This window comes from Chenopodium album, chromosome 23 (assembly GCF_948465745.1).
Source record: "Chenopodium album chromosome 23, dcCheAlbu1.1, whole genome shotgun sequence".
NCBI classification, from domain to species: Eukaryota; Viridiplantae; Streptophyta; class Magnoliopsida; order Caryophyllales; family Amaranthaceae; genus Chenopodium; species Chenopodium album.
The window spans coordinates 12,168,154-12,184,179 of NC_137856.1; positions in this window are offsets into that span (position 1 = coordinate 12,168,154).

A 16,026-nucleotide genomic window follows, 5' to 3' on the forward strand; every position below is an offset into this window, starting at 1 on the left:
ACCGGGAAACCGACTCAATTGGGCTTACGAATAATATAAGAGTAAAGGGGTCAATTCAAGTATCATAATCAGGTAAAAAATATTTTTCATATTTATGTGATTACATTTGTTATTTAATTTTTCAAAAAAAAGGAAAAAAAAAATTTGTTATTTAATTAGTTTTACGTAATATATACATATTATACGTGGCGCTCTAAAATCTCGGGAAAAAACAAAAAAAACTCCCCTATATATATATACTAGGTTAAATCCCGTGCCATGCACGGTAAGTTTTAATACTTAATACTTATCATTAGTTTAACACTATTATTTAATAAATAAAATATTATTCTACCTAATTGCAAAATACGATGAAAGTTCTTACAAAAAAATTTTAAAAAATTTATCACACTAAAATAAATAGAGTGAATAATATATGCACGACTAATAAAAATAACTATGAATTACATTACAAAGTTAAAGATAGAAAACTATTATTGCATAATATTGTATAAAAAGAATAATATCTTTGCTTGAATGTGTACAAATGGAATATATTTATTAAATCAGAATTGAAATATTATTGTAAAGTTTGTATTTAAAACTTCTATAAAAAGCTTTGGCCAAAAAATTAAAATAAAAATAAAATAAATAAAAAAAAAAACTTTTGGAGGGAAAATTTATAACCAGGAGATGACATGTGTCATTCCTGGTTTCGCCTTTAGTATAAAGTTATAGATTCTACCTAATTGCAAAATACGATGAAAGTTCTTACAAAAAAATTTTAAAAAATTTATCACACTAAAATAAATAGAGTGAATAATATATGCACGACTAATAAAAATAACTATGAATTACATTACAAAGTTAAAGATAGAAAACTATTATTGCATAATATTGTATAAAAAGAATAATATCTTTGCTTGAATGTGTACAAATGGAATATATTTATTAAATCAGAATTGAAATATTATTGTAAAGTTTGTATTTAAAACTTCTATAAGAAGCTTTGGCCAAAAAATTAAAATAAAAATAAAATAAATAAAAAAAAAACTTTTGGAGGGAAAATTTATAACCAGGAGATGACATGTGTCATTCCTGGTTTCGCCTTTAGTATAAAGTTATAGATATATATATATATATATATATATATATATATATATATATATATTAGATAGATTAGTTGTACGTAATATATCATTTTTTCCGAATTTGTTTTAAAATATTAGATAAAATTCCTAATCTCAAAATATAATATTTCGTATTTAATTAATATAACCATTAAAATCTCATTGGTCAATTATGCTTATGTGGCACTTGAATTATTTATTGGATAAACTATAATTTATAATCCTACGTGGCACGTTAACTAATCTTATCTTAGGTGGCATAATCCTATTGTAGCGTTTTAAAAATATTAATCCTATGTGGCGCTCTAACAATTTTTAAAAAAATAAAAATCCTACGTGGCGCTCTAAAATCTCGGGAAAATACTCCCTTTTATATATATATATATATATATATATATATATATATATATATATATATATATATATATATTATATTAGATTTGAGTCAAGCTAGGTTATACAAATTTTTACCTATACCTCACGGCAGTGGCGTATCCAAGAATTTCGAACCGTGGGTACGAAATCTTAAAAAAAAACGATGATCATATATCAATTAAATATTCAATACATAAGTTCAAATTTTGCGACTCAATGTCCGCATCATTAATAGGAGACACAATATCTTCTTCTATTGGAGGATTCCTTGAACTAAGTGAAGAACCGGGAAATACAAGTTACTCATCCTGAGTAACAAAAAATGTAACTCAAGGGGCACTGATGTAATTTCGGTCATTTAAGCTAGGGGTAAAAATGTCAAAAGCATATTTGACATTAATGGATGAGTTTTCAGCCGTTAACATTATTTTTGAGGTGAGAAAAGTTAGGGTTTGTTTTTGATTTTCGAATTCAACAAAGATAGTGTGAATGCAAGTAAGATAGTGGGTGAGATTTTGAATTCGGGTGTAACAGTGTTGTCGCCGGGAATCTGAATTACAGGGGGAGCTTGGTGGTAGCTGCGTGAGTTCCAAGTAGTTGGTGTTGGCCAATTTCCGGGTTTGCGAGCTCCAAATCGTGGTTTTTGAAGGTCGGTTGTTGATGTACCTGTGTTGGTGTTAATTGATTTGATCACTACAAGAAAACACGGCATTTCCGATGGAATCATTCCGATGGCCATCAAAAACCATCGGAAATTTCCTATGGCTTTTAAAACCATCGGAAATTTCCCATGGTTTTAAAAGCCATCGGAATTTTCCGATGGTTTAAAAAAATTCCGATGGATCAAGCCGTTGGAAATTTCCGACGGCACTAATAAGCATCGAAAAGTGTATTATCGATGGATTTTCCTATGGCTTAAGCCCTCGGAAATTTCCGATGATTGTAAAAACCGTCGAAAAATATCTATTTTCCTATGGCTTTTAAAACCATCGGAAATTTCCGATGGTTTTAAAAGCCATAGGAAATTTCCGATGGTTATAAACCATCGGAAAATAGATAATTTTCGATGGTTTTTAAAACCGTCGGAAATTATATAATAATAATAAAAAAAACCCTAAAGGGTATTACTAAAGAAGAGCCGCAGCCGCCCCACTTCCTCTCTCATTTCCTTTCTCTCCTTAATTCTCCCTTCTGCCTTCTTCTTACTTCTCTTCTTTCTCACTCCTCTCATTTTTCACTCCATCACCACAATTCCCCCCTTATGCACCACTCTCATGTAATTTCTCTCTCTTCTTCTTTTCATTTCTCTTCTTTTAATTCTTCAATTCTCTATTACTAGTTCATTACTACAAGAAAAGCAAACACTACAAGAATTTAAGCAATGGTGGGTTTAATTTTTTTTTGGGTTTTTTTGGCCAAATTCAACCATGAAAATTCCAGATCTGGAGTTTTCGTGGCTGAATTAGACCATGTAAACCCAATTTTCTTACAATTACGAAGGTTTGTTATTTATTTCTTCCCTTTTTTTCATTTTTTTTTACGTTTTTGTTTGAATTATGTTTTTTTTTGTATAATGTTTTCCCGTGTTTTGGTGGGCGGTGGTGCTTGAATTGTAGCGACGGTCGATGGTGGTAGCAGCGGGCGGTCTAGGTCGTGGGTCTGGGTTGAATTGTAGCGGCGGTTGGTGGTGGTAGCAGCGGGTGGTCTGAGTCGTGGGTCTAGGTGGGTCTGGGTTTAATTGTAGCGGCGGTTAAGGAGTAAGGTGGGTGGGCCTGGGTCGTGGGTCTAGGTTTGGGAGGAGGAATGGTGGTGAATTTCAATGTAAGGGATGGAAGGGGATATAGTATGGTCGGTGGCGTCAGGGGTGGTTTTGGGCGGGGGATTTGGTTTTTTTTTTTTGATTTGCAGGGATTTCCGACGGCCGTCGGAAATTTCCGACGGTTTTTCCATCGGAAATCTATGATGGTTTCATCCGTCGGAAATTTCCGATGGCCTTGGAAAACCATCGGAAAAATGATTTCAAGTGGAAATTTCCGACGAAGGGTTTTCCGATGACACGTTTCCGATGGAAAACCGTCGGAAACCAAATTTCCGACGGTTTTTGGGTGCTTTCCGATGGATTATAACCATCGGAAATAAGCTAATTTCTAGTAGTGGATGAGTAAATTTTATGAGTAACTTCAATTCCTAAAGTGTGAAGTTAATTGGATGAGTTAATTTGATGACATTTATTTGATAAGTAACCTCAATTCCTAGCCATTGCTAGAATTGGTTTTATTGTTAACATTTATGAATGTTATGAATGCCCTATTGTTGTTTGGTATATTTGTAAATTGTAGTGAAAATCGAAATGTGTAAGCTTACTACATAAAGTTAGTAAGTTCATTCATTACCTGAATTTCAGAATTTCCATTTCAGAATTTTTGAAATGGTAGCTAAAGTGTATGTTATCTAAGAAACTCATTGCCATTGAAGATGGAATATGCATCTCTGGTATAGGGTTGTGTTGTTATTGACTCCATTGGATTGTTTGTCGATGAAGATGCAATATGCATGTCAGTGGTGATTGTTATGTGTTCATTGATTTTTTGTAATAAGTTGTTGTATACCTTTTGGTAGGTTGTTGAAAGCTGTGGTGATGAAGGATCGACACCCATTGGTCCCTGAAATGTTTCAGGTATCTTAAATATTCTTTGTAATGACGGTGATTGTTTGTGATACATTTGGAATCGTTTGTCATTAAAGCATGCATTGTTATTTACAGGATGATAATTCGACAATTGGTGGAGTCGTAAAACGCAAAGGCAAAGTTCTTAAGGAATTGAGTAAGCCTGGGAGGCGAGTAAGAAAGTTGTTTGATCCTTTTTTATGTTGTAATGTTTATTGTGATGCAACCTAAGGTTGATGTTTTATTAACAGGCACCCAATATCAATTGTCGGGTTGAGAGTTTTGGACGGATATGTCAAACATTTGATGAGCAACGACAAGGATGGGTTAGGGAAATGGGGTTTGGGAGCCTATTAAATCTTGTTGAGATGTATCTTCCTAGGCAGTTGGGATACTGGCTAATGACACAAATTGATCCGTTTGGTAAGGTACTAATTGCTCCTGATGGGTTGCGTATGAAGTTGTCTCCTAATCAAGTTCATTGGGTTTTGGGGATTCCCAACGGTGGCAAGGAAATACCAACTTGGAAAACATTAAATAAAGAAATGAAGGAGAAGGTGATGCAAATTCAGAAACAGTATGGGAAGACATGGGTGACTAAATCAAACCATGGTGGTAGGATGTACACGTTAAATGGTATTCCGGTGACTTCAAAAGTATTGGAGCGGTTAGAAGGGCGGTGGGAGGTACATGAGGAGGAAGAGTTCAAGACGTTGTTTCTGTTAGTTGTTTTGGAGATGATATTAACTCCAACGCAGTCTCCTCGGTTGGCTTCTGATTTGGTTCCTGCGCTTTGTTGTGCTGTACAAGCTGCTGAGTATGGTTGGTGTGAATTAGTGCTAGAAAAGCTGATGGCTAGTGTCATGTCATTTGCACGTCGGTTTTACTGTGAAGGCTATGCTGGTGGTTGTGGCGGATGTGTAATTTTTATAGTGGTAACTCCCGTAATTTGTGTTTCAAGTTTATTTTTTGGTTGATGTGAACAATTTTTGTTGATACTAACGATAGTGAAATTGCATCTTGAATAGGTTTTCTACCTTGACAGGCTGCGTAGGGAGCCGGTTAGGTGGGGTGTGTTCCCTAGATTGAAGGTATGGAACATGAAACAGATATGGACTGCTAGCAAGCTAGATCGGCCAAATACGGCCGAAGACTTTGGACATATTGGGGTAGGTGATATTCAATTTGGGTGGTCCTTACCATTAATATAGTTTGGTTAGTGCTTAATTTTTGTAAATGTATGTATGTTGATGTGGGAATGTGCTTAATATTTAAAATGTTTGGATATTGTAATTACTCTTGAGAATGACATCTGTTCATGTCGCACAGGTGTTGGATGTTGCATATGGTGAGACTCATCCAAAAGATGCCAGAGATAGTAGTGGACCAGGAATCCAGGATGCTTCTTCTCTGTATGTGTCGTATGTTCCGAAACGTAGAGCACGACGTCGATACAACAAGAAGAAGAAAGTTGAAAAGGAATCCACACCTAGTTTTTCCAATATGGATGGAGATGAACCTGATTTGGTTGACACTAGGGTAGTTAAGAAATGTTGCAGTAGTAGAATAAACAATGATAATAACTCTGACAACATTTCAGGAACACCAATAGAGGCTCATACATCTGGGGTTCATTCATCTGAGTATTACGGCAAATATCATGAAAACGGTGGAACACAACCTAGTCCCCTAATGGATGTGTTTGCTAGGTTTGTTCTCGGTTCTGAAAATTGTACGCAAAAGTTGAAATTGTTGAACTTCTTTATTTATGACCCCTTGTTCTTCACAGGTGGATCTCAACAGATGCTTTGTCCCTGCTAACATCCCTGGTATGTATACATGTAATATTGCTTGTCATATGTATGTAGTAATTGTAATATTTTGTTGCATCGTGTTTATTGATCACTTTGACTCTATATGTAAGCTTTCGAAATGGGCAACTGGTTCTTCTTGTAATTGACACCAAAGAGAGTTCCTTCCAGGACTTGTACAGGTGAAGCAGTTAGGTTTTAGTTACTTCCCCGTTTACATTGAAGCTCCACAGATTTCACTTTTTTTTTTGTCGTTGTCCTTTTCCAGCGAGAAGTCGTGTCTTTCATCGGAGGGAGTGAATCAGTGTCAGGGACGCAGTCATCCATTATGCGTTTTATGGAGGACAAAGGGTCCCTCGTCCTTGTGGTTGTATCAGAGGTATATTTTTGTATTAGTTACGTAACATTTGTTATGGAGCATTTTTTAGTGTGGATTGAAGTTTATTTTGGTGGTATGTTCAGCTGCATCGGGAACTAGTTGTTGGTGCTGATGCCTTGGGTGAAAATCTTTCGCCACCCATATTGTTCAGGATCTGTGTTGTTTGTAAAGCAGTCCCGTGTTCTGAGTACTTGTTCACAGTGTTGGATTCTGTGTCAGCAAGTTCCTTCCAGAAGTCTAAGACGGTAAGGTATATATTTAGTAGAAGTGGTGTTACGATTTTGGCAATTGTGAGTATTGAAATGTTGTTGTTTCTGCAGATTCATCTCGCGAGACAAATGGAGGATGAAATCCACAAAAGTTGTTTGCAAGGCTTAACTTTTTGCCAACTAACGAGAAACCTCATTCTTTTATGTAATAATAACTTATAGGTGACATTCATTTCAACAAAATCATGTAACATTATTTGACTACTGTTAGAAATTGTGAATATTATGTTCTTAGGTCCAAAATTTAGAACCTGAATTTGTATGGCTTACCTTTAGAGGGCCTTCTGTATGTTCTTTGTTTTGCATGAACAATTTAGCAGATGTGCAAATTTTGCATAAGGGCCCAATTTAGAATAAGGGTGGACTTAAGGTAATGGGGCATATTTAGCATATGTGCCATTTTTGCCTAAGGGTCCAATTTAGAAGAAGGGTGGATTTAAGATAATGGGGCATATTTAGCATATGGGCCATTTTTGCATAAGGGTCCAATTTAGAAGAAGGGTGGATTTAAGATAATGGGGCATATTTACCATATGGGCCATTTTTACATAAGGGTCCAATTTAGAAGAAGGGTGGATTTAAGATAATGGGGCATATTTAACATATGGGCCAATTTTGCATATGGGCCAAATTTTATGGGGCAAATTGACATTTTATAATTGTAAATATTTTGTTTTTTTTGTTAAAGCAAAGTGATGCTAATGAAAGCAACATATGAAAACAGTTACAATTGTGTGTTATTTTCAATTTTTTTTTTAAAAGTAAAGCAAGTTAAAGCAAGTTGATAATCTATATGACCAAAAGTAAGTTAGATGACCAAAAGTTACCACAAAATACTGCACCACAACATATCAGATCAATACTCCTTACATCAAGAGTTTATATTACATGACCAAAAGTAAGATTAAGGAGATGAAAAGTGGTGCAACCCTACATTTTTAACAAGTCTAATAGTAGATAACATAGTTTTGAAAATCTAATAAAACAAAAGTCCAACAACACACAGATGATTAACATAAGTTTTTGAAACCCAAAATACTGCGAATGGTACCCGCATATGTGAAACATCAAAGATCAACTGAAGAACATGACCATGTAGATGGGATCGATATCTACCAACTCAACCACAACTTTCTCACCTTCTTCAATCTTCACACTATCAACGACTTTAGGCATCCCATGCTTGATCTCGCATTTGGTGATGATTTTGTTGTTGTAGCGGTTGCTGGTGCTGCTGCTAGCGCCTCTGTTCTTCTTGCTGTTCTTGCTGCATCTCTTGTACACAATCCTCATTTTCACGTCCTAAGCTTGACCATCCAAATACAGGATAACTGGAGTCTGGTCCTTAAGTCCATGAAAATGCTCTCGAGCGAAGTCCAAAGGAATGTTCTGCATATAAAACACATCTTGTTTGAACAATTCCAAAGGCTTATTCAAGCTGCTCTAAATTAATGAATTGAAATCAAAGTAGTGACAAATGAAAACTAATGAATTGAAATCAAAGTAGTCACAAATGAAAATTAATGAAATGAAATAATTACATAAAACAATAATGACATAGGGCAGGATAGCCCAGCCCAATTCATGGGTCTGTTGTGGACCAATTTTAAAAAAAAATTGGTGATTAAAGCCTGTTTTTATTAATATAGTTAGTGTACTCAATCATAATGGCCTATAGTAATAATCAAGTTCTGTCAAAAGACCATTCCACTTGGCCGTTATACTAATTATATTTGCAGTAGTTCTATGTTTGAACATTATACTAATTCTGCCACAATAATATAGAATAAAATGCTAGTTCTGCTTTATTATTAAATGTGGACCATCCCAATTAACATATATAATGATGAGGCCCAATTGGCCCATATATAATGTACTTAGATTAAAGCCTTATTATATTAGTTGTTTTTGGGCCTTAGTTTGTGTCACTACTTAGGACACTACTTAGTAGGCCTAATATAGCCAAAAATCAGTACCTTTTGTTTTGGGTGGAGTTTCATTATTAAGCATAGTAAATTAGATTAAACTGTTTTCAAATAGTTATACATTGTTCCATTACCTATAATTAAGGATTTACATAATATTATTATATTTCCTAACAAAAAACACAAAAAAATTATAAAGAAAAATTAAAAATCAATTGCCAACATATAATCCTTGACACAAGGCAACTGAGTTAGCCCAAATCGTAGCCCTATTTAGTCCTTGACACATAGTCCCTGACTTGGGCTTCGGTCTGTCCACATGGGCTTGGGTTTTAGGCCCAACATTTTGCTGGTACTTTAGAATTTATATGCTTGAGTTCAGCTTTGAGGAGACCACATTTAGTTTATCAACATTCCTTTCTTTGGATTTGGGTTTTGACTTCAAAGTCTAAAAAGATTGTAGCCCAACATAGTAAATTGATTATCGTGGCTAAATTATATCTCCTTTATTTTCCTTTGTTAATTTCATTTCATTTCATATAATTTCATATCATGATTAAAAAAAAAAGAATATCATGGCTAAAAAGATTATCATGGCTAAATTATATCTCCTTTATTTTCCTTTGTTAATTTCATTTCATTTCATATCATTTCATATCATGGTTAAAAAAAACATTATCATGGCTAAAAAGATAATTCATTTCATATCTTAGAATATTCGAGCCAAACATTATACGAAGTATAATCCAAAGATATAGCAATTCAGACCAAAGATATAGCTATGAAACCTCTAGCAAATCCAGTTACACTATTGGGCTGACAAATAGACAACAATTCACATAAGCCCATTGTTACTTATCAGCCCACTCCAATCACAGTTCTGCTTTTGATGTTTGGGTTTTTATCTTTCTAGCATAATATGAAGTCATGAATTTAAATCTTTCTATTCTAATCCCTAAACATGTGCTCTCTTATCTCATGTATTTTTCCACACTTCTATGGATAAGGAGAGTTATATAGCACCATTCTTGTCCCTAAATCGAGGGCATAGATATTTATATTTTGAAAAATAATGGATGATTTAGGTAACCTAAGTCCAAAAGTTTAACACACATAAGTAGATTAAAGGCACCAAAATGCCTTAGCTCTTAAGATCACAAACAAGCTTAACAACCAAACACCCAAAACAACAAAATTGGTGACAAATTCAAAACACACTACCTTAAATGACATAATTGAGGGTACATTGAAAATAAATATAGAATAGAATCACAATAATAGAGATTAAAAGTTAAAACATACGATTGCGGGTTTGTCAATGTAGCCTTTGCAATGGAAGGACGGATCCTTATGAAGAAGCTCAACGGGCACATAATCAAAGGACCCGGCGTCACTAATAGTCTGGTCGTGCTCTATAACAGATTGTGGGTCAGCAACTGTTATTTCTTCATCATCACGCCAAATGCGAACCTGGTACAAGATAACATCTACCACCTCTAGCACAAATCGTAGTCGGTCTCCAAGCTGCAAGTTGTTTGAGCTAGCAAACCTGCTCCACCCCTCACACAGAGCAGTTTCAACTTCACCGATGCTCCTCATCCGTTCCCTCACCCTAACAGAGTATTTTCTATTCTCTGTACCCCGGTGAAAGTACAAAACTCTCGGTTGACACCTATGTGTAGTCCATAACTCCTTCACCTCCTTGGCCATACGCTTACGAAGCGTCTGCCACCAAAAAACAAATCCATTAAAAACTTATTAAGGAATTCTAATCAACCAAAAGAGAGCAAGACAGACCGAACACTCAACAACAATTTACATCTTTTCTTAAGAGACGATCACTGTCGATGATGAATTCATAGCGCCAAGACGACATGGTTCACCTTGTTCACTTCAAAATTATATTTATCAACCAAAATTATGCACAAGTCAGTGACATAATTTTAAATATAAAACAACAACATTAAGTTTTGGTCACTAAATAATCCATTGAATTCGAAGTTGATAGTACATAATCGCAAAGGTACATTTTTTTTAAAAAAATAAAAACCTCAAAAAACAGAGACAACAACAATTCATATGAATTAACAAATCTCAAAAGCCAATTATTCCCAAAACGGAACTAAATGAGTAGACAAATCTCTCCCAACAAGAACCATCATCAATTAACAACCAACATATGCATCCTAAAACTACTATCCATCCTAAAATATAACAAATGATTCAAACATATCCATGATAATACAAAAAATATCTACATTTTTAACATAATTCAAACACTACAAAACAATGACCATGATAATACAAAACCACTAAATAGTTATTCATATCCATCCACATCAAATCAACATATAACAAATGAAACCCTTAGTCTATACGAATTACCTCAAAATAAAAGCCACTACTAACATAACGAGTACACTCTTAATCATAAAAATTTAGAAACCCTTGAATATATTATATGTTAGTTATATGGGTGGATGGTTTAGGTGAGGAATCAATCTTCGCAAGTAATTACTTAATTAATTCCTATTTCATTTCTAAATTTAGTTGAAATAATTGATATTATACATGAAGTACGTTATACAACCAACAAATCAAGCAAAAATCGAAATTCAACAATAACAATGTTCAACAACCAACAATTGAAGCAAAAATATAAATTTTATATAAACAAAAAAAAAATCTGAAATCATGTAATTAAAAGGATTAAAATTAGAGAAACTTACCTAGACCGAAAATGGCGTGAGTAGAGCTAGAAGATGGAGAGTTTGGAGTGAGAAAAAGTGAAAATTGATTTAAATATAGGGGATGCAAGTGTAGGGTAAGTGAGAACATGTGGGGCCTCTTTGTTTTTTACATAGTAAACCGTAAATTCAAGGCTTATGTAAGGGTTTTATTTTGGTTTAATTTTTGTTCTTATATTTTATTTAAATTTTTTATTTTTTGTAAAAAAGAATCTAATGTAATAAACATCTCACATCCATTTTAGATATTGCTTTTTATTGAATTTAATTTATTTTTTAGTTGAAGTATGTTATTTTTTTAATGGTGTGCACTACGAAATACAAATTTAAGGAAAAAAAATAAAAAATAAAATTATTAATTGCAATTAATTATGTCCCCTTAAAAAGACTATTTAAAAAAATTAAAACTATGGACATTCATTGCATTTTAAAATCAATGTTCATAAGTATGTTAATGATCCCTTGAAACAAGAACAATAATTTAAAAATTGTTAAACCTCTATTATTGTTAATACCCATTATGGTAACTCGTATTGTGTATTTGGTTTTCAATCGTCACATGAAATGCTAAAGTAAGGTTTTTTTTTATTGGAATTTATTTCCATTACCAAAAAAATTGATAATTATAAACAAATTAAAAAGGTTTTTTCACTTAAGTCCTATTGAAATCCTATTTGTCATAGTTTGACTCTAATCTGAATGTAATCAAAGAGCGAGTAACTCGACTTTGACTCGGTCAAAAATTGAATCGAGTGAGGTTGACTCGAACTCGCGATTGCCTCGAAATGTTAACGAGTCAATACTCGAGTTGGAATAGCTCAAAACTCGGTCAAAACCTGACTCGAGTAAGCTTGAATCGAACTCGAACTCGAGATCGACTCAAACATTAACGACTCGAGTTGAGTTGATCATTACTCCACCCAAAAGCTCGTAACAAGCTTGAATTCTTTCATATAGTATTATATATATACCAAATTAAAGATCTTTTGATTAAAAAACAAAACAAATAAGCTATTATTTTAGATTTTACATTAATAATTAATAATTTTTCATGTAATCTTAAATGACAAAATTAAGGACAATGAGAAGTTGTTAAACAGATTACCAGGAGTTTTACTAAGACCAATCAAATTGGAAGCTACTTGAGATCGACTCGGACAAAGCTCGAGTCGGTCAAATTCAGTCAGAGCTCCACATGACCAAAGCATAGTAAATACAAGCCTCGGTCAAAGGTAAAATATAAAAAATTATTAAAAATATTTGATTTATCCTTCCACAAAAAATTCAAGAAAATTACTATAAATTTAAGCATTTAAAAAAGTGACAAATTTATGTTGTATAATTAAACGTACTGTTAATACGAAATAATTACTACAAGTTACTTAGTGAATAGTTTAAAGTAGACTAGGATTGATTGCATATTAGACTACGAGGACAAGATGTGGACTAGATGTTGTACTTGTTAGTATTTAAAGTTTGGACTTGAAAGTAGCAAAGGTGTTGATTTGACAACACAATGCCACTTTTTGCCAAAACCAACACAAGTCGGCAATACCAAGACAAGACAAGGCAAGCTTCAATAGATTTGGCAGGATTTTCGATATGCCCGGATTTGTGGCTCAGTTTTTAAAATAATTTAAATACAAAATTAAAAATAAAACAAATTATCATAATCATGACACAAATTGAAAGTATTTGGCAAAATACTTGAGACTTGAGGGCAACGACTGTTCTTTACAAAATGAAGAAAAAAAAAACATTTTTAGAAGTGTTAAGATAATTAAGGTATTGCCTTAAAAAATCATATTAAAAATAAAATATATTGGTAAATCTGAATTGTAAATTAAAACATTAACTATTCCCTCACCTCACTCTATGCAGTCCACTTTACAATGATATACATAATTATTTTGTTGCCAATTTACCACGGTCAAAGACTGTCCCAATGACACAATGTACCACAATCAAAACTCTTTCTACCACCCAAACATCAAGGGTTCGAAACCCCACAACCAGTTTTTTAATGCTTTTTTGTTTAATTTACATTATTTTTCAAACTACACTTGGTAGATTAACTATTTATCAAGGGATCTATATATAATCCTGATTTATTAAAGTATGCTTAGGGGTTCGAGTTACTGATTAATCAATAGTACACAATCAGTAGATTAAAAGTCCTAACCTTTTGGGTTGGATAGTGTCATCAATCCATTCCAAAACAAAAATAGTAGCTTAAAGTACTAGACATTAATCCATTGTATCAAACAAAAAGTAACCATAACCTAGCCAATGGATTATGGAATCACAATGTATATTAACAAAAGTATAGGTCCCCATAGTTGATAAAGGATCAAACTACCCATGTAATGCATGTTACACCAAAACCACATCAGATTGCTAGCTATCAAGTGAATCTAATAGTAAGACGGTCCGGTTTTGGATCCGTACCTTCTAATTCAACTAGAACTTTTTCGCCGACTTCAATCTCTTCACCCGCAACCATTTTTGGAACTCCTTCCCGGATAGTGCATGTAGCAATCTTAGGTCTTGTTATTTTATTATGACTTCTTATTTTATTATGTCTTGGTTTTTTATTTAAGTTAATTATCCCTAAATTGCATATTAGGTCTTGTTATATTATTATGACTTGTTATTTTATAATGTCTTGGTTTGTTATTTACATTACTTATCCCTAAATTGCATATTGGGTCTTGTTATTTTAATATGTCTTGTTATTTTATTATGTCTTGGTTATTTATTATGATACTTTTTTACGAAATTATGTTTTAAAAATTAATTAAAAATTGTACTAAGCACCGTTTTAATAAATTTTTTTTATTTTTTTAGAATATCTAACTAAATTTACAATCATGAATAGAATGGAGACTTTGTCTCATGTTTCACCAAATTACTTGAAATTAAAAAAATTTCTCAAATTCCCTTAAACTTATATCATATCATGTCATTATTGAAAATATTTGGCAGTGGGCCTTACTTGATGGCCCAATAACAATGTTAAGCTCTTAAAGCCCAAAAAATATAGCCTTTTGAAATAAATTCAAATTTGTCCTTTTGCTTTTCAAAATGCTAGTCCATACATTTTAGGTTTTTTTTTTCAATTAATACAACAATGGATTGAGCTTTACAAATGCTTTATATGAACAGGTGGGGGTAGTCAACCTTGACACAAGAATCAAAAAGTTTTGGATTGTTGATATCTCGAGGGATCCTATTGAACAGAGGGTGAAAGGTCGTATCCATACTTTCATGAATCGCGTGTTCTTCGTGTGGGCAAATAGGATTGGAGCTGACCCATCAAACATCACACTTATGCATGAGAGGAAGTACTTAAAGCCAAGCTAGACCGTGAGCGATGCCGGGATTCGTAACAATGACAAGGTGGTGGCTTTCAACACAGCTTATTAAGTTGGATGCGGACTAGGTCCACCCTTTTAGAAGTGTAGAAGCAAATGATAACCTCATGGACTCCATTGACATCCACCTTCTTTTGATGTATTAAATGGTGGGTAGTATCCCTTGTAGGTTAGAAGTTGATAAGATGATTTGTAGTTTGATCTTAGTACACCCAACTTTTGATTAATTTGGATATGAACTTCTATAATATACTATGATGTAGATGGGATGTTACTCTTGATGTTGTTAAATTTAATTTGCCTATGGTGATTGGTATTATTTTGGTTTTGTTTCAATAATTAGTTTTTAAAATTATTAGTTTGTTAAATTTTAAATGAAATTAGTTTTTAAATTTACAATTTTAAATGAAATTAAAATGTTCTTAAAATTAAACCCCCACAATGTTTTTGCTGACTATATTTCATTTTTCATAAAGCAAGTTTTGTTTTCATGAAGTAAATTTTAGAAGGGAGGTAATTGATCTTGTTATAATTGATGTTGTTAAGCATTTAAAAAAGTTTATAGGAACGTCATATTAATTTACTATATTCGTTTTTAGGGTATGTTTGAGTTCCATTTAATATGGTTAGTTTGAGTTAAGAATATTGGTTTTTTTATTATTTTTGTTATTGTCTATTATAAAATATTTAAATATGGTTCAAAATACATTTGGGCCAATTTATAAATTGAGTTTTAATAAAAACTTATAAAAGTTGGGCCCATTATGATTATGTCATATGGCTAATTGGAAAGCTATTAGGGCATTACATTTAGGCCATTTTGTAAATTGTGTTTTAATAAAAACTTATAAAAGTTGGGCCCATTATGATTATGTCATATGGCTAATTGGAAAGCTATTAGGGCCATTACATTTGGGCCATTTTGTAAATTGTGTTTTAATAAAAACTTATAAAAGTTGGGCCCATTATGATTATGTCATATGGCTAATTGGAAAGCTATTAGGGCCATTACATTTGGGCCTTTTTGTAAAATGAGTTTAAATAAAAAAATTATAAAAGTTGGGCCCATTATGAATATGGCTAATTGGAAAGCTATTAGGGCCATTACATTTGGGCCATTTTGTAAAATGAGTTTAAATAAGAACTTATAAAGGTTGGGCCCATTATGATTTTGTCATATGGCTAATTCAAAAGCTATTAGAGCCATTACATTTGGGCCGTTTTGTAAAATGAGTTTAAATAAGAACTTATAAAGGTTGGGCCCATTATGATTTTGTCATATAATTTTGCCATTTTAAAGAACTTGGCCCATATTCAAAAAAGGCCATATTCACAGAAATGCTTCTAAATTGAAACACAATCCACACTT